General features: G+C 38.2%; 1 protein-coding gene across 4 annotated transcripts in view; it reads left to right on the forward strand.

The window, feature by feature from the left end:
* Window positions 1-526: 526 nt before the first annotated feature.
* LOC138757131 (WD repeat-containing protein 7) overlaps window positions 527-21,139 on the forward strand; it is a 686,960-nt gene continuing 666,347 nt past the window's right edge. For all 4 annotated transcript variants that reach the window (XR_011353355.1, XM_069923947.1, XM_069923949.1 and 1 more), the window contains exon 1: window positions 527-621. The gene's annotated coding sequence lies outside the window, so the exon portion shown is untranslated. The remainder of the gene's footprint in view (window positions 622-21,139) is intronic.

Below are 21,139 nucleotides of genomic sequence, written 5' to 3' on the forward strand. Positions count from 1 at the left end.
CATCTCCCACCCTCACCACCCCCCTCCCCATCACCTCCCACCCTCACCACCCCTCCCATCCTGACCACCCCCTCCCCATCATCTCTCACCCTCACCAACTCCCTCCCCATCATCTCTCACCCTCACCAACCCCCTCCCCATTATTTCCCACCCTCACCACCCCATCTCCCACCCTCACCTCCCCATCATCTCCCACCCTCACCACCTCCCCTCACCAACCCCCGTCCCCATCACCTCCCACCCTCACCACCTCCCCTCACCAACCCCCCATCCCCATCACCTCCCACCCTCACCACCCCCTCCCCATGACCTCCCACCCTCACCACCCCCTCCCCATCACCTCCCACCCTCACCATCACCTCCCCCCCCCCTTTGGTTTGGACACCCCACACCTTGAGGAAGGGCTCAGGCCCGAAACGTCAGTGATATCTCTTCACCCTTGCTGCACCTGCTGAGTGGTGCAGTAACATGAGGTTGCTGCAGGGGGAGCTGTGGGCGGAGTCAGTCCTCAGACTGGGACTGGCCTGCGGCAGGCAACGCTGTTCCGCGGAGTGCCGCTGATCCCGTGTGGGCGTCGGAAGATGGAGTGAGATAGAAGGGAAGCAGCAAGAGGGAGGGGAGGTGAGTGAATACGACAGTCAGCGAGTGATTATCCCAGCAGAATGAGGGAACTCGGAGTGACTCCTCTGTCAGAGTTCTCTCATGCGTGCCATGTTCAGTGTGATTTTGGAAATGCCGACGGTGGGAGCAGGGCCTTTCTTGGCTCCCATGACAGGAATTCGCATGGCTGGGATCTGCTAGAAGTGCATTGCTTAATATTTTGCGCTAGCCTGTCCTTGATGACTGCTAGTAACTGGAATTTACTCAAATTTGCACGTCGTCAGCGCGGATTTATTTGCTCGTTCAGGATACAAATGAAAAAGAATGCATTCAAAACTCATCTCTTTGCCACTTCGCTTCGTAAGTTGGTCTGGCGTTCTGCTATTGCCGGTAGACCCTCTGTCTGAAAGCCCCAGGCCTTTTCCAAAGACCCAAGAGCAAATTGTATAATTCCTTTTTAATATCACAGGTGTTTCAGAGGAGCCACAGCTGGGGAAGCAGAAGCTTGCTCAGGGTGCGTTTCTTTCCCCAAGGAAGAAAGAGACGAATCATCTCAGAAAGGGAAAGTGCCAAGGGAACTTGACACTTCCAGATATTCATGGGGTCAACACGGAATATTTTTGGAAGTGAAGGACAGAAAACTGGATATAATGGGAATCTGAAATAAATACAGAATGCGGTTCAAACAGCAATGTAGGCAGCATCTCTGGAAAAAGAACTGGAGCTAGTATTTCAGGTTTTTGAAAGATTATGGGGGTGGAGTTGAGAACTGCATTTTGGAAGGACGAACCAGAAGGCTGAGAATAGGGTTATTGGTTGGTTACTTAAGAGTGTGGATGGGGTCCAAATGCACCCATCCCTCAATGTTACTGCACACGTTGATAGGATAGTTAAGACCTATGGGATGTTGGGCTTCATTAAAAGGGGAATTGAGTTCAAGAGAGGTCATGTTGCAACTGTCCAAATCTCTGGTGCGACCGGACTTGAGTATTGTGGTCACCTCATTACAAGAAGGATGTGGAAGTTATGGAGAGGGTGCAGAGGAGACTTTCTTAAGAGGCAAGGTTAACTGAGTTGGGATTTTTTTTTTCCTTTGGCATATAGAAGGACGAAAGGAGACTGAATAATGGTCTACAAGATTATGAGATGCCGAGGTAGGGTGAACAGCCAGTGACTGTTTCCCAGGGCAGGAATAGCAAACACCAGAGGATGTGTACCAAGTGATGGGAGGGAAGTTGAGGGGAGACATCAGGGGTAATTTTTTTATGCAGAGAGTTGTGGGTGCCTGGAATGCCTTCCTAGGAATGGTGGTGGAGGCTGAAACATTAGGGGCATTAAAAAGACTCCAAGACATGCACATGGATGGAATATATGGGTTGGCACAACATCGAGGGCCAAAGGGCCTGTACTGCTGTGTTCTATGTTCAGAGATGTTTGCTGTGACTCCAAGGAAGGAATTGTAATGTTAAAATTGAGATTATTTTGCTGGAACTGGGCTATAGTTTATAAGGTGAATACTTGTGCTGTGATGTAATAAAACATGGATAAGAATTTTAGCATTCGAGGAAGGAAAAGAGAATGGAGTTGGGTGATGATGTGTTGGTGAAAATTGCTGTATAGTTGGAGATACCTGTTCTTGATCCAAAGCTCATTTTGGAGTTGCTTCATTTGGACTGATTGCAAGAAGAGAACAGAATTAGTGACTTGGGGACAAGATGAGATAGGATTGTTGGAAACAGCCTTTTTTTTTGTTGGATTACATTTGTTGAGTACAAATTGATAAATATTCTGATAATTTAGAAACAGTGACATTTGGTGATTTAGAGTTGGGAGAGATAAGCAAGCCTTGGTAGATGTGGGAATAAAGATTCCCTTGAATGGCTGCCTATGATAGGGGTCTGCCATTTTTATTGAGATGGGAAGATATTTTTTCTCAGTATCAGAAGCTGATACTGTGCCAGAATGTACTAAATCTTTGGAAGTCTCGAATGGAATGGGGCATGGAAGCTCATTCGCTGAGTATATTTAAGATTGAGACGAACATGTTTGAATGTTAATAGAATCAAGGGTTGTGATATTTGTGCAGGAAAATGGTGATGAGGTAAAATTACCTCATTAGGAGCTAAAATTGATCAAGATGTTGGTAATGATTTCTTCACCTCACCATGATTTTTGCTTTGTAATTGCAGGAGAGGAAATGAGTTTGGGATAAATTGTTTAAATCATTATCAACTTTAATCCATAAATATTTAATTCCATTATATGACCACTTAAATCCAGCAGATTCTTTACACTGAATATAATCTCCTTTAACCAAAGACATAATTTCACTTTTGTCCCAATTAACTTTATATTTCACCATATTCTTCTCATCTTGTATATAATTGATGGAAAGAACTTATAGGATCTGTAATACCAAAACATAGTCAGCAATAAATTAATTTTGTATTCCTCTTGTCTGACTTTTATCGCCTTAAAATTAGAATCTTGTCTTATTAACTTTGCTAAAGGTTCAATTGCTAAAACAAACAAAGCAGGAAATAAAGGGCATCCTTGTCACTTGATCTAGTTTATGGAAAAGTAAAAGAAATTTGTCCATTAGTCACATACACAGCAGAGGGATTTTATATAAAGTTTTACCCCAATTAATAAATATAGATCCAATACCAAATTTTCATAACACCTTAAGTAAATAATTCCATTTTAATTTATCAAAGGCTTTCTCAGCATCTAAAGTTACTGCTACTGCTATATCACCCTTGTTTTGAGGCATCTGTCATAAACTAATCAATCTAGCAACTTGATCAGCTGAATGGTGCTCTTTAACAAAACCAGTTTGATCCATGTGATTTAAATTTGGTAAATGTCTAACCATTCTATTTGCTGAAGCTTTAGCTATAATTTAGTAACAATATTGACCTATATGATTCAGTTTTCAACAAATTTTTATCTTTCTTTGGCATAACAGTATTAATTGCTTTTCAAAAAGACTCTGGTAGAGAATGAGTAGCCTGAGAATACAGCAATGATACATAGAAATGAATAAATGTATTCCATTGGAAAAAATAACATATAATTTAAGAAATAACATCACAGTATTCGAACAAATTTGGGAACCGAACATGGAACACAACGGAGAAATCGTACCTCTATAAAAGGAGGTATCAATAAATCTTTAAATTTCTTATAAAATCCATCCTCTCCTGGTGACATAACACTTTGCAAAGAATTAAGAGCTTCAATAATCTCTTAACATAAATGGAGCATCTAAATCTTTCTGTTCTTGTGGATTCAAAACAGGTAAATTAATCTTAAATAAAAATTTATCAATTTTAATATTGTCTGTATAAAACTGAGATCTATATACGTTAAAATAATAATCTTTAAAATAATCATTTATTTCTTGGGGTTTATGTAATCTTATTAGTATTCTTTTTAATAGTATAAATTGTCCTTGAAGTTTGTTCTGCCTTCAATTGCCAAGCCAAAACTTTGTGCTCTTTGCCCCAATTCCTAATACTTTTGGTTTAGTTTTCTCAATTATTTTTTTAGTTCTATAAGTCTCCATTGAATTATAATAAAAATTTTTCTTTATTATATTTTCCCTTTTTTTTCTCGGAAGCATTTTTCTGCAAATCTTTTTCCAAATTTTCTATTTCTTTCTTCAAACAATCTAATTCTTTAACAATCCTTTTTAATTTTCGCTGAATAACTTATTAGCTGACCTCAAATAAGCTTTCAAAGGATCCCATAAAATAAATTTATTATTTACAGAATTATTCCTGATAAATTCACAAAAATCTACTCTTTTCAACAATGTAGAATTAAATCTCCACCTAAAACAATTTTTCCTTTTCAGAAATTTTACACGACATCAAAAGTGATGAATGATCAGATAAAATCCTAGCTTTATATTCTGCATGCATAACTCTTACTTGTAACTGTGCCAACGTTAAAAACTTATCTATTCTCGAATAAGAGTTATACCTGTAAGAATAAAAAAAAATCCTTTTCCTTTGGATTCTACCAAATCTCTATCAAATTTTAATCCTTTATCAAAGTCAAGATTTTTTATGGAGTTTGCCTTTCCAGTTAGTGGTTTCTGATATTTATTCAAAATTGGATCAAGACAACGATTAAAATCTCCTCCAATTAAAATCTTTTTGTGTGCCTCAACAAGATGTATAAAAGAATCATGAATAAATCTCTCAACATCCACATTATATCTAGACATAAGTGTCTGCATCTCTGAATAAATTTAACAATTTACCAAAGCAAATCTCCCATCAGGATCCATAAGCACAGGCTGAATCTTATTAATCAAAATAGCAACTCCTCTTGCTTTAGAATTGAACAAAGAAGCCACCACTTGATCAACCCAATCTCTTTTTAATTTTTTTTATTTTTCACACTATGAACCATACTGACCAAAATACACACAAACATTTCCCTCTTGAATATACACAGTCATTTTCTCACCTTCCCCCCCTACCTTCCCTCCCTCCTTCCCACCCCCTCCCCACCCACTCAATGTTCAACCTATATGATACATTAAACCCATTAAACAATGTCATCACACAATGAAAATAAACAAGAAATTTGTGTCTTCTACTTTTACACACTGGGTCAGTTCATTTCGTCTTCTTCTCCTTCTGTCATTTTAGGTGGTGGAGGTCTGCGGTACGATTTCTCCGTTGTTTTCCATGTACGGTTCCCAAATTTGTTCGAATACTGTGATGTTATTTCTTAAATTATATGTTATTTTTTTCCAATGGAATACATTTATTCATTTCTATGTACCATTGCTGTATTCTCAGGCTATCTTCTAATTTCCAGGTTGATATAATACATTTTTTTGCTACAGCTAAGGCTATCATAACAAATCTTTTTTGTGCTCCATCCAAATCGAGTCCAAGTTCTTTACTTCTTATATTACTTAGAAGAAAGATCTCTGGATTTTTTGATATGTTGCTTTTTGTGATTTTATTTAATACCTGATTTAGATCTTCCAAAAACTTTTCCACTTTCTCACATGCCCAAATTGCATGTACTGTTGTTCCCGTTTCCTCCTTACAGTGAAAACATCTGTCTGATACTGTTGGGTCCCATTTATTTAACTTTTGGGGTGTGGTATATAGCCTGTGTAACCAATTATATTGTATCATGCGTAACCTCGTGTTTATTGTATTTCTCATAGTTCGGAGCATAGCTTTTCCCATGTTTCATTCTTTATGTTTAGATCTTGTTCCCATTTTTGTTTGGGTTTGCAGCTTGTTTTCTCATTCTCTTTCTCTTGCAGTTTGATGTACATGTTTGTTATAAATCTTTTAATTATCATTGTGTCTGTAATCACATATTCAAAATTGCTTCCTTCTGGTAACCTCAGCCTGCTTCCCAATTTGTCCTTTAAGTTGGTTTTCAGTTGGTGGTATGTAAACATTGAGTTATACCATATTTGTACTTCATTTGTTCAAAAGATAATAATTTATTTCCCAAAAAACAATTTTCTATTCTTTTGATCCCTTTTCTCTCCCATTCTCTAAAGGAAAGGTAATTTTTGATGTTCTTTTTCTGTTAAAAAAATTGAAAGTTGATATTGCTTTTTAACAAGAAACACATTTAATATATGCCAAAACATTTTTTCTCTTAATTTTATAATTAAGCACATTTATATTAAAGGTTACAAATTTGAATTGATTTTTATCCATCATTACTTAGGTCCAAACACCAGAGAACTCTCACCACCCATCCCGCTGGACCCCAACTCCATAAAACATTCATTTAAACTTGACATTTCTAGACCAAAGAAAAAAAGAAACCCGCCCCCCCCCCCCCACAAAAAAGGATCAGTACTAATTCCCACTACCGTGCAGGAAGTGGCCTTCGCCACAAGTTGGTACTTGGCTACGGAAGGGGAAGGCAAAAAATATGCCACCACTGGACAGAATATAGATTAATCAAACAGCTCATTTAAACGTATGATAAGCTTCTTCAAGAACTTTATTCGCTTGATCCTTATCAGTCACCACCATCTCTTGTTGTTCTGTCATCTGTTCAATTTTCTCTCTCTCAAATCGACCTGTCAAATTTTTCTGAGAAGTCTGGCTCTGAGCATCCATACATTGATTTTACTAAGATTTGGAAGAGAATTTGCAAACTCCAAAGTTTCATCTTCATATGTAAAGAAATGTGATTGATTTTCTCCAGAAAACACTTCAAGTATGGCTGGGTATAAAGGGAGAATTTATATCCCTTTTTCCAAAGAACAGATTTTGCAGGATTAAATTCCTTTCTTCTTTTCACAACTGACAAACTTAAATCCGGATTAAAGAAAACCTTGTTATTTGCCACCAGCAATGGACCTTGATGCTTTTGAGTATTTTGAACCACCAATCTTAATATCATTTCTATATCTTGATAATGCAAACATCTAATCAAAATCGACTGTAGCATTTGTCCCGGAAATGTTTTTTTTTCTCTTGGCTCTATGTTCTCTATCCAGCTCAAGTCCATTTGGAAAGTTCTCAGGACACAGAATTTTTGGAATCCATTTTTGAAAAAATTGTACTGGTCTAGGGCCTTCACAATCTTGACATTATTCCTGTGACTATAATGTACTCGAGATGGCAGAGGTCGACAGCATCGAGTCCACGCTGCTGAAGATCCAGCTGCGCTGGGTGGGTCATGTCTCCAGAAGGAGGACCATCGCCTTCCCAAGATCGTGTTATATGGCGAGCTCTCCACTGGCCACCGTGACAGAGGTGCACCAAAGAAAAGGTACAAGGACTGCCTAAAGAAATCTCTTGGTGCCTGCCACATTGACCACCGCCAGTGGGCTGATATCGCCTCAAACCGTGCATCTTGGCGCCTCACAGTTTGGCGGGCAGCAACCTCCTTTGAAGAAGACCGCAGAGCCCACCTCACTGACAAAAGGCAAAGGAGGAAAAACCCAACACCCAACCCCAACCAACCAATTTTCCCCTGCAGCCGCTGCAACCGTGTCTGCCTGTCCCGCATTGGACTGGTCAGCCACAAACGAGCCTGCAGCTGACGTGGACTTTTACCCCCTCCATAAATCTTCGTCCACGAAGCCAAGCCAAAGAAAATAATTTTTTTAATTCCTCAATCTTCTGTAAAAGATCTTCCCTTTGAACATCCCAAGCCATAAAAGAATCTTCCATTTTATTGACTGTATCTTTACATTGTTCTACTTCATAATGATAATCTTGAATATCATCTTCAATTTTTATCAACAACTTCAGTATATTTTGTCATTTCTTTTTTAATATTTTTATTTCATTTTTGACATATTGAAATTGTGCTTTGACATCAGATCTTGGAGATAAAAATTGTTTTTTCATTTCCTTGAATTAGAATAAAAACTTGCTGTTGAACTTCGATACCTTTAATTTTAGCTTCAGGATACTTAAAGTACATTGCTTGAATTCCTGGGATCAATTGGGCTTCTTTTTCAAGTTCTCTCCTAGACCCTCCAATTCTTCTCTCCCTGTGTCTTGTTCATCATCTCTTTTTTCCCCTCTGAGTCACCTGTTGATTCAATACCTATTTGAATCACTGGATGTAAATGTGTTTGATCAGCGATGCTAATAACCCAGCGACTTGGTTAATTCTGCTGTTCCCCAAAGAGAAATAGGCTGTTCATTTGTGTGAACCTTCGCGCATGCGCAGTTGTTCCTGCTATGTCTGGAGTTTGATGGTCTTCTTCTGCACTGGCTCCCTGGAGAGGTGGCGCTGGAGTCGCATTAATTCTTGCTGTCGTAGCGCGAGTGACTCTAGGAGAGAGAGAAACTTGAGCCTGAAGATCCATCATCAAGGTTTCCCCAACTTCTTCAGCATACTGTTCAGTTTAGCAGTCGTTTTCTTCGTTACTTGTGATTTTCCTTTTCTTGCAGCCGTTGAATGTCGATTAATAATCATAAAGGTCTTAAATTTAAGAAAAATTTAAAAATTGTATTTTTAGTCAGGTTTTCATTAATTCTACCAGGAGAGCCATATTTCCATGTCTCCAACCTACTCCACCATGCCACGCCCCCAACAAAGACCTTCTTGAGCGATAACATTTTAAGTTGAAACACCAGAGCCTCGTGAAGATCATAAATGTTAAATTCTGTGCAGAATATGGAAGATTGCCTGATACCAGTGAACTTGGAGAAGTGAAAAGTGAATGATTGGACAGGGAAACAAAGAACTTTCCTGAACACATACCCATGCGTTTAAGTTGATATTAGTAAGTTAAATATTGATCTCATTATTACGTATGAAGAAAATTAAAAACATTTTTATCTACGTAATCATTGTCTTGGTGAATTTCTATTGCTGCTAGTTTTTGGAGTCCTCTGGGCTTGTGACAAGATTCTGAGGTTACATTGCTCCAGGGTCAAAATTACTAAGGTTTTCAAAGGGTGGCACTGTGGCATGGTTCATTGCTCTTGCGTCACTGCTCCAGAAACCAAGGGTTAAGCCTAATGCTTTTTGTGTGGCATTTGCATGGGTCTCCCTGTGACTGTGACTTTCCTTGATGTTTTCTCACTGATGTGTGGGTTGATTGGTTACACAATTCATACCTGTGAACAGATGGTATTATCTAGGAAGAGTTGATGGGAATGTTAAACAAGAACATCTGCAGTTGCTGGGATTGAGTGCAATACACAAAAGTACTGGAGAAACAGCAGCCACACAGCATCCATAGGAAGTAAAAGGCGATCAATGTTTTGGGCCTGAGCCTTTCACCAGGAATCTGCTAAAACTGGTGTTGCCATTTTTGTGCCACCCATAAGTCTCTTTGTTCTCCAACACTCAATAGGGCCCTGCCATTTACTTTGCAGGTCCTGTCCTGGTTTGTCTTAAAATACAACACCTTCCATTTGTCAGAATTAAATTCCATTTATCACCCCTTGACACACCTTCCTAACTTATTTAGATCCTGTTGTAAACCTGAAATTCCTTCCTCATATGTCCACTACACCACTCATTTTGCAAATTTATTCATCATGTTCACTACATTGTTCTCCAAATTATTGATGTATAATAGGAATGGCTGGACCCAAAACTGACCCTTGTGACATACCACTGGTAACAGCTCTCAAATCAGAAAAAAACAACCCTCGACTACTACACTCTGCTTCATTCCGAATTGCATCTACTAGATTCAAGGACAGTTTCTTTTCTGTTATAATTGGACTTCTCTGATTGCACTTTACCCTTGAAATAATGTTGCTCTTAATCAGAATATCTCTCTCTGTAACTCCACTTTCTGCACTCTTATTCTGCTGTACTTGTGTATGGATAGACTTGCTGGATAGCACATGAAGCAAACCTTTTCACTGTACCTCAGTGCATGTGACAATAAATGTAAACTTGAAACTTCCACTAAGATAGTTTTGAATCTCGTAACATTCTGTAGCTTAGGGTACACGTTTAGTGGGGGGTGGCACAGGTAGTAGTAGTTAGTGCAATGCTTTTACAGTGTCCGGGGTTCAAATACAGTGCTGTGTGTCAGCAGTTTGTAACTTGTCCCTTTGTCTGCATGGGATTCCTCCAGGTGCTCCAGTTTCCTCTGTAGGTCATTTGGGTGTAATTGGGCTCGTGGGCCAAAAGGACTTGTTGCCTGTTTTATGTCTAAATTAAATTAATCAGAACTCTTTCTTTTATCTGAATAAATCTTTTAAATATTTTGTCCACTGTTAAATGACATTTGCTAAAAGTCTTGATTAAAGTCTTTGCATCTGCATCAAACACACTTCGTCTTTGTTATCAGACCTGTTAACTATCCTTAATCTTTGCCTTTCTAAATTGAAATATGCAATTAAAATCGATTCTAATGTACAAAAAAAGTTTATTTCTGTAGGTTTTGGGATAAATGCTCATAACACTAACCAGGCTGTTCCTGATCCTGCCGCTGCTCCTCTTGACTGATGTATTTATCATGCAATTTTTTTCCCAAATGAATGTTTTAATTATTTCATCAATTGATGAATAATCAGTTCAGCCTATTATTGTAATTTTATTTTCCTTTATGGAAAACTTCTCCAATCTGGACTTTCATTTATTTTTGTGGTGTCAACTGTGATTCACTTCTTGGCACTGCTGTCACAAAATGAAAAGATGCTGGATTGAAGTCCTGCTTTCAAAACCTGGGCACAAAAATCTCAATGAGTGCCGCACTGTTGGGTTACAACACTTCGTGTGATGAGTTAAAGCAAGGCCTTGTCTGCTCTCTTAGATCCACATAAAATAATTATTTTTTTCATAAAAGAGCAGGGGATGTATTTCTTGTGTCGTGACAGAAATTTTTCAATCAAGATCTCGAGATAAAGGATCAGAAGTAGGCTCATTGTGTCTGCTCCATCATTTTAATCATGATCTGATCCACCCACCCACTCAGCCCCACTCCCTGGCTTTCTCCCTGTAACCTTTAATGCACTGACTAATCAAATTCCTGTCAATCTCTGTCTTAAATACACCCAACGACCTCGCTTCTTCAGTTGCCTGTGGCAGCAAGTTCCCCAATTCCCGAATCTTTGACTAAAGAAATTTTTCTGCATCTCTGTTTTAAATGGAAACCCTTTTATCCTGAAGTTGTGCCCTCTTGTCCCAGAATCCCCTGCCTTGGGAATCATCCTTGCCCAATCTACTCTGTCCAGTCCTTTGAACATTTGAAATGCCCTTACATTCTTCTGTACTCCAACGAGTACAGATCCAAGGGTTGACAATCATTTCTCATGTTCATCCTTTCATTCCTGGTACTGTATTGTTCTGGTAAATCTTCTCTGAATCCTCTCCAATGCTTGCATGTCTTTTCTCAAATCTTTTTTTCTTCTTTGGCTTGGCTTCGCGGACGAAGATTTATGGAGGGGTATGTCCACGTCTGCTGCAGGCTCGTTGGTGACTGACAAGTCCGATGCGGGACAGGCAGGCACGGTTGCAACGGTTGCAAGGGAAAATTGGTGGGTTGGGGTTGGGTGTTGGGTTTTTCCTCCTTTGTCTTTTGTCAATGAGGTGGGCTCTGTGGTCTTCTTCAAAGGAGGTTGCTGCCCGCCGAACTGTGAGGCGCCATGATGCACGGTTTGAGGCGATATCAGCCCACTGGCGGTGGTCAATGTGGCAGGCACGAAGAGATTTCTTTAAGCAGTCCTTGTACCTCTTCTTTGGTGCACCTCTGTCTCGGTGGCCAGTGGAGAGCTCGCCATATAACACGATCTTGGGAAGGCGATGGTCCTCCATTCTGGAGACGTGACCCACCCAGTGCAGTTGGGTCTTCAGCAGCATGGATTCGATGCTTGCGGACTCTGCCAGCTCGAGTACTTCGATGTTGGTGATGGAGTCACTCCATGAATGTTGAGGATGGAGTGGAGACAGCGCTGATGGAAGTGTTCTAGGAGCCATAGGTGATGGCGGTAGAGGACCCATGATTCGGAGCCGAACAGGAGCGTGGGTATGACAACGGCTCTGTACACGGTGATCTTTAAAACTGTACACAGTACTTCAAATTAGGTCTCACCAGTGCTTAATCGAGTCTCAACATTATATCCCTGCTCTTGTATGCTATTCCTCCAGAAGTAAATGCCAACATTGCATTTGCTCCCTTCAACCTGGATGTCAACCTTTAGAGTACCTCAGAATTTTGAATTTTCTGCCCATCTATTTCTTCGACCAAAGTACGTGACTGGACACTTTCCAACATTGTATTTCATTTGCCACTTCTATGCCCATTCTCCTAATCTATTAAAAAAAAATTCTCTGCAGTCTTTCGATATCCTCAGCACCACCTCCCCATCACCTATTTTGATATCATCTGCAAATTTAACCACAAATCCATCTATTCCATAATTCAAATTATTTGCACTGGCGTCACTAGGAGGGCGAGGACCAAATGACTCTCTAAAATTTATGTGCAGTGTTTCAGCAGAAATTTATTCATTTTTATAAAAAAACCCTGCAGTATGTTATAACAACAAACATTTTTTGAAAGCCAGACTTGCATGTGTTAATATACCTATAAGGCTAAAACTCTATTAATTTACTTTTTGAAACCACCTGATGCGCTCCAGTCAGAGCTATTGTAGCCACATTGTAATCAAATGAAGACACACAGACTGTAGTGAGGTGAAGCTCTGAGATTTATTAGGGCTTGGGCCCAACTTTTATATCTGCACTGTTCCCGCATAACAATGCCATTCTTCTTTGTGTGCTGTCCTTGTCTTTTGGCTGCGCAGCAAGGCCAGTGCTTTTTGGGTGATTTTCTTTGGATTGTTATGGTAATATCAGATTGATATTTAAAATTCTGAACTTTCATTTTATTTCTGTAGAAAAAAATATCATTTACTTAAGTGTTGATAAGTCCCTTATTGCCATTGTTTACTAATTCACAGAATTTAAAAGTGTAATGAAGCCCTTTAGACTGATTCCCTATAGTATGAGTGTGGAATCCAGATTGATTCACAAAATTCACTGATGATACCATGTCAGGTGGGTTGTGTAAATAAAAAAAAAATGTCAGCAGACAGGAGGTAGATTGAAAACTTAGCTGAATGGTGTACTAACAACAATCTCATACTCAATGTCCCCAAAAGCAACTGAGCTGATTATTAACTTCACGAAGGGAAAACGAGAGGTGGAAGATCCATTGATTATTAGGGGATCAGGGAGAAGGTGAGTAATTCTTGTGAGTTACTCTCTCGGATGAACTTTCCTGGATTCAGCACACTAATAGCATCTTGAAGAAAACAAGTCAGCACATCAACTTCCTCATGAGCTTGTGGAGGTTTGGTATGTCATTGGAAACCCTGGCAACTTTCTACAGCTGTGTGGTGGAAAGTGTGCTGACCGGCTGCATCATGGTCTGGCATGGGGACACCAATACCCCTGAGCAGAAAGCCCTGCAACAGGTAGTGGACACAGCCCAGGATATTAGACAAAGCCCTCTACACCATCAAGAACATCTGCAAGGAACACAGCTGAGGGAGAGCAGCAGCAATCATTAAAGATCCACACCACCCAGGAGGTGCTCTTTTCTTGTTGCTGTTATCAGGAAAGAGGCACAGGAGCCACAAGACTCACACACCACCAGGTTCAGGAACAGCCTCTACCCCTCCACCATCAGACTTCTCAACAACAAATTCAATCAAAGAGTCATTTAGACTCATCCAGAGACTGGTTCTTTGCTTGATCCTTGAAGAAGGGCTCAGGCCCGAAATGTCGGCAATATATCTTTATCTCTAATGGACACTACAAGACTAGCTGAGTTCCTCCAGCATTTCAGTATGTTTTTATGACAATCACATTGTCTGCAGACTTTCGTGTTTCACGCATTTGACATTTTTGCACTTTATTGATTCAAAAGAAAAAATTCTCTCTGTACTGTGCATTCAGTTTCTATACATCAGTGGTTCTCAACCTTTTTCTTTCCACTCACATCCCACCTTAAGCAATCCTTTACTAATTATGGAGCACCTATTGCTTAGAGAATGCTTGAAGTGGGATGTGAGTGGAAAGGAGGTTGAGAACTGAGTTAAATCCTTACTTATTTTCTTGAGCATACTTTTTTGCACTACCGATAGTGGTAATTCTGCCTCTCCCATAGGAAAAATAGTCTCAGCATTGGATGTGATATCATGTATGTACTTTAACAATAAATCTGAACTTGAAAATTGATCCTGGACTCAAAACAGCTCTTTAGTCAGGAAGGCACAGTAGCGCATGTACGTCCTAAGGAGTTGAGGAGGCCTCATCTTAGCAACTTTTAACAGGAGCACATTTGAGTGTCCAGTCTGTCTGCATCATTGTGTTGTATGGCATGTGCAAAGCATCAGACTGGAGTCAATACAGGGGACCTTCAAGTAAAACACCAAAAATTAGGATACACCATGGTTGAAGTAAAAGCATAATGCTAGAGAAACTCAGCAGGTCAAACGGTGACCTTTGTATTGCAAAGGTAAAAATACATAACTGACATTTTGGGGTTGAGTCCTTTATCAAGGTATTTACCTGTTTGACTTGCTGAGTTTCTCCAGCGTTGTGTTATTACAGAGGATCATCAAAATGGTCGAGAAGACCACTGGGGACTCCCTTACTGGCTCAAATAATTATTGAGGACCCTTTCCATTCAGCACACAGTATCTTTGACCACTAGCATCAAGAGGAAGTACAGCAGCATAAAAATCAGGATTGTCAGGCCGTGAAATCTCACAGTAGCCTGTTTAAGCATGCAGAGCCATGGAGTGAAATATGTCATTGAAAATTCATTTTCTGCATTCAAACATGGACATCTTCCCTGCTGATCTTGATATAGACAGTAACGAACATGGCAAAAAGTTTCATCAGGACATTGCAATATCAGGGCAACTGCTGGCTGATTATTGTTGGACATTGACACGAGAGGCATCAGATGCTGAGTAAAAAAAATTGTTGTCCACTGTTATCGATTGGCTTGCATTGAGAATATTCCTACACTCCTTTGAAGTGTTTTCAAGTAAGCATTTTTTACTCGCTTCCTCTTGTAGCCAGTGGTGATGACTAGGATGTTGCCAAGAGTGTGTGGTATTTGAATATATTCATCACCTGGGTTTTTTGTGATGTGACCGTAATTTTCCACATATTTAATTTTTTTCAATATTTAGGCCTTTCTGGCCCATGAGCCCATGCTGCCCAATGAACCTACAACACCCATATTTTGAAGGGAGGAGGGAAACCCATGCAGACATCATGGGGAGACTGGACAAACTCCTGACATACAGCACTGGATTCAACATTGCATTGTAATAAGATTGCTCTAATTGTCTCGCCCAACTTTTCAGCCCAAATGTTAGGCCTTGCTACTTTAAAATGTTAAGAGCCCAGAGGACCACAAAACCCAGCAGCAATTGATATTCACCAAGACAAATGGTTACTTAAACAAAAGTTGCTTTTAATTATCTTTAAACATGAAAACAGGATCAAACTTTAACTTATTACTATTACCTTGACTTAAGTGCACGTGTATATAATGTGTGTGTGTGTAAGTTTAGAAAAGTTCTTCGGTTCACAGTCCAATCTCACTTATCGTTCCTCCAAGTTCACTGATTGCAGGCAATTCGTATACTGTGCACAGAATTTAACATTTATGAATTTCACCAGGCTTTGGTGCTTGAATGGTTACAGCTCAGGAAGGTTCTTGTCAGTTTTCAGAGAGAGATTTGTTGTTCGCTGGATACAAACATTCTGTCTAATCAGCCATGCCAGTGTCTTGCTGAAGAAATTTGCCCCATCAAGATTTTCCAGATGATAACCTCTTTCTTTCAGGCCACCACAAAGTTCCTTTTTTTTTTTTCCCTTATTTCAAGTGAAACATTATGCAGCCAGTCCTCTCCTCTTGTGTGGAGCAAAAGGGCTTTGACCAGGCTGAACTAAGCACTCACAACCCATCTTCAAAATGGGGTTTTTCCACAAGCTTGCCAGCTTGTCCTGTTCCAGTTCTAGCTGTTGCTGCTGAACTGTAAAACTAAATTCTCTCTCTCTCTCTCCCTCTCAGAGAAAAACCTGTTTGACTCTGCTTGCAAAACTACATGATCCTCTTAGAACAGCAAGCTGCGCTCAGACAGCCTGCGGCTCTGGAACTAATCCTCCAATTCTTTCATCTGTTGCTCTTCAAAACAATGCATTAGTGAAGTCCCTTGGGCACTCTTCAAAGTTTTTGTAAAGGCACTCAGAGCCAGCCTGTCTAACTTGAGTAGAGCTCCAGTATTTTAAATGAGATCTGTTTAGATGTTTGTATGAGACCTGCACTAAAAAGAAAACTGCCACAATTTATCTCCTTCAAAACATATCTATATACAATATAAAGCACAATTTAATCTGTCACAATATCAACAAGAACCATTTTCTTCATGACTCTCTCTTTCCCCTGCAACTGAAAGTGATGTAACATATTTCACTTCCCAGCATCCAGGGACCGAAACAACTCTTCCAAGTGTTCCAGGTTGATCCATTGCATTTGGTACTCATGAGGTGCCTCAACATTGGAAAAACCAAGAATAGACCAGGCAACTGTTTTGTAGAATATCTGTATTCTGATTGCAATGATTATCCTGAGCTTCTGGTTTCATGTCAGTTGAACTCGTTCCCACACCCACACCAACCAGTCTATAGTTTCCTTTCTCCCTTGTTATGGAAAGGCCAAATGGAAATTTGAAGAACAACATTTTATTTTCTGTTTGGGTAGCTGTGGTATGGATTTTTAATTTTTCAATTTTGGGCACCCACCTCTGTTCTTCTCCACACACTCGCATGTCCACTTGGCTTTCCTCTCCCTTTGCTGAAATGTTTGTTCACTTAAATAGGTGGTGCTTGATCTGACTAGTATTTCTGTCGTTAGAATTTTTTTAAATTTTTTTTTATTTTTCACACCATAAACCACAATGACCATGATACATACATTTTCCTTTTCAAATATATACAGTGCCATTTTCTTCCCACCCCCCTCCCTCCCTACCTCCCCCCCCATCCATTTAAAGTACAAAATCTAAGATACATTAAACCAGTCAAACAATGTTGTCATTCAATAAAAATAAACAAGAAATTCCACTGAGTCAATTCTTTTCATTTCCTTCTCTTTTCGTTAATTTAGGCAGTGAATGTCCCTGGTAGGTTTTCTCTATTGTGTTTCATGTAAGGCTCCCATATTTGTTCAAATATTTCAATATTATTTCTTAAACTATATGTTATTTTTTCTAATGGAATACATTTATTCATTTCTATATACCATTGTTGTATTTTCAAATTATCTTCCAATTTCCAGGTTGACATAATACATTTTTTTGCTACGGCTAGAGCTATCTTAACAAATCTTTTTTGTGCACCATCCAAATCAATTCCAAATTCTTTGTTTTTTATTTTACTTAGGAGGAAGATCTCTGGATTCTTTGGTATATTGTTTTCTGTTATTTTATTTAATATTTGGTTTAGATCGTCCCAAAGTTTTTCTACTTTCTCACATGTCCAGATTGCATGAATTGTTGTTCCCATTTCTCTTTTACATCGAAAACATCTGTCAGATGTTGGGTCCCATTTATTGAACTTTTGAGGTGTAATGTATAGCCTGTGTATCCAGTTATATTGTATCATACGTAACCTCGTATTTATTGTATTTCTCATCGTTCCAGAACATAACTTCTCCCATGTTTCCTTTTTTATCTTTATATTTAAATCTTGTTCCCATTTTTGTTTAGTTTTACCATTTGTTTCCTCATTCTCCTTTTCTTGCAGTTTAATATACATATTTGTTATAAATCTTTTGATTATCATTGTATCTGTAATCACATATTCAAAGTTACTTCCCTCTGGTAACCTCAGACTGCTTCCTAATTTGTCCTTCAAGTAGGATCTCAATTGGTAATATGCCAGCACTGTATCTTGAGTTATATTGTATTTATCTTTCATTTGTTCAAAGGATAATAATCTATTTCCTGAAAAACAATTTTCTATTCTTTTGATCCCTTTTTTCTCCCATTCTCTCAAGGAAAGGTTATCTATTGTAAAAGGGAGTAACTTATTTTGCATTAATATTAGTTTTGGTAATTGGTAATTCATTTTATTCCTTTCTACATGAATCTTTTTCCAAATATTGAGTAGATGATGTAATACTGGAGAACTCCTACGTTGTACCAATTTTTCATCCCATTTATATAATATGTGTTCAGGTATCTTTTCCCCTATTTTATCTAATTCTAATGTAGTCCAATCTGGCTTTTCCCTTGTTTGATAAAAATCTGATAGGTATCTTAATTGTGCGGCTCTATAATAATTTTTAAAGTTTGGCAGTTGTAAGCCTCCTTGTTTATACCATTCTGTTAATTTATCTAGTGCTATCCTCGGTTTCTCCCCTTTCCATAAAAATTTCCTTATTATTTTCTTTCACTCCTTGAAGAATTTATCTGTCAAGTGTATTGGCAATGCCTGAAATAGGTATAATATCCTTGGGAAAATGTTCATTTTAATACAGTTTGTCCTTCCTATTAGTGTTAATGGTAAATCTTTCCAATGCTCTAAATCATCCTGTAATTTTTTCATTAGTGGATAATAATTTAGTTTATATAGATGGCCGAGATTTTTATTTATTTGTATACCTAGGTATCTTATTGCTTGCATATGCCATCTGAATGGTGATTCCTTCTTAAATTTTGAGAAATCCGCATTATTCATTGGCATTGCTTCACTTTTATTTACGTTAATCTTGTAACCCGACACTTCTCCATATTCCTTCAATTTCTTATATAATTCTTTTATTGATAGTTCTGGTTCTGTTAAGTATACTATAACATCATCCGCAAATAAACTGATTTTATATTCCTTGTCTTTTATTTTTATCCCTTTTATATTATTTTCTGTTCTTATCAATTCTGCTAGTGGTTCTATAGCTAACGCGAACAATAAGGGTGATAGTGGGCATCCCTGCCGTGTTGACCTGCTTAAGTTAAATTGCTTTGATATATATCCATTTATTGTCACTTTCGCCAATGGCCCCTTATATAATGCTTTAATCCAATTAATATACTTCTCTGGTAAACTGAATTTTTGCAATACTTTGAATAAATAATTCCATTCTACTCTGTCAAAGGCCTTCTCTGCATCCAAAGCAACTGCTACTGTTGGCGCTTTACTCCCTTCTACTGCATGAATTAAGTTAATCAATTTACAAATATTGTCTGTTGTGCATCTTTTTTTAATAAATCCAGTTTGGTCTAGATTTACCATTTTAGGTACATACTCTGCTAATCCGTTTGCTAATAGTTTAGCTATTATCTTATAATCTGTGTTAAGTAATGATATTAGTCTATATGACGCTGGTGTTAGTGGATCTTTCCCTTGCTTTAGTATTACTGTAATTATTGCTGTTTTACATGAATCTTGTAAGCTTTGTGTTTTATCAATCTGGTTGATTACTTCCAGGAGGGGAGGAATTAATAAATCTTTAAATGTTTTATAGAATTCTATTGGGAATCCATCCTCTCCTGGTGTTTCATTATTTGGTAATTTTTTAATTATCTCTTGTATTTCTACTATTTCAAATGGTTCTGTTAATTTATTTTGTTCCTCTATTTGTAATTTTGGTAGTTCAATTTTAGTTAAAAATTCATCTATTTTCCCTTCTTTCCCTTCGTTTTCAATTTGGTATAATTGTTCATAGAATTCTCTAAAGTTTTCCTTGATCTCCGTTGGATTATATGTGATTTGTTTGTCTTTTTTCCTTGATGCCAATACCATTTTCTTAGCTTGTTCTGTCTTAAGCTGCCATGCTAAAATTTGGTGCGTTTTTTCCCCTAGTTCATAATATTTCTGTTTTGTCTTCATTATGTTCTTCTCCACCTTATATGTTTGTAGTGTTTCATATTTTATTTTTTTATCTGCCAATTCTCTTCTTTTAGTTGTATCTTCCTTCATTGCTAATTCTTTTTCTATATTTACTATTTCCCTTTCCAACTGCTCTGTTTCCTGATTATAGTCCTTCTTCATCTTGGTTACATAACTTATTATTTGCCCTCTAATGAACGCTTTCATTGCATCCCATAGTATAAACTTATCTTTCACTGATTCCGTATTTATTTCAAAATACATTTTAATTTGTCTTTCAATGAATTCTCTAAAATCCTGCCTTTTAAGTAGCATGGAGTTTAATCTCCATCTATACATTCTTGGAGGGATGTCCTCTAACTCTATTGTCAATATCAAGGGTGAATGGCCGATAATATTCTAGCTTTATATTCTGTTTTTCTTACTCTATCTTGCATACGAGCTGATAACAAAAATAGGTCTATTCTTGAGTATGTTTTATGTCTAGCCGAGTAATATGAATATTCCTCTTCATTTGGGTGTTGTTTCCTCCATATATCCAAACGTTGCATTTCTTCCATCGATTTAATTATAAATTTGGTTACTTTGTTCTTTCAGTTAATTTTTTTTCCCAGTTTTGTCCATATTTGAATCCAAATTCAGGTTGAAATCCCCTCCTATTAATATGTTCCCTTGCGTATCTGCTATCTTCAAAAAAATATCTTGGATAAACTTTTGATCTTCTTCGTTAGGTGAATATACATTGAGTAGATTCCAAAACTCCGAATATATCTGACATTTTATCATTACATATCTCCCTGCTGGATCTATTATTTCCTCTTCTATTTTAATTGGCACATTTTTACTAATTAATATGGCTACTCCTCTTGCTTTTATAACATAACAATTTACAGCACGGAAACAGGCCATTAGGCCCTTCTAGTCCGCACCGAACCAAACACCCCTCTCTAGTCCCACCTCCCTGCACAATGCCCATAACCTTCCATCTTCTTCTCATCCATATACCTGTCCAACCTTTTCTTAAATAATACAATTGACTCCGCCGCCACTATTTCTCCCGGAAGCTCATTCCACACGTCTACCACTCTCTGAGTAAAGAAGTTCCCCCTCATATTACCTCTAAACCTTTGCCCCTTAATTCTTAACTCATGTCCTCTTGTTTTAATCTTTCCTTCTCTTAACGGAAATAGTC

Source organism: Narcine bancroftii, chromosome 3 (genome assembly GCF_036971445.1).
Source record: "Narcine bancroftii isolate sNarBan1 chromosome 3, sNarBan1.hap1, whole genome shotgun sequence".
Taxonomy (NCBI): domain Eukaryota; kingdom Metazoa; phylum Chordata; class Chondrichthyes; order Torpediniformes; family Narcinidae; genus Narcine; species Narcine bancroftii.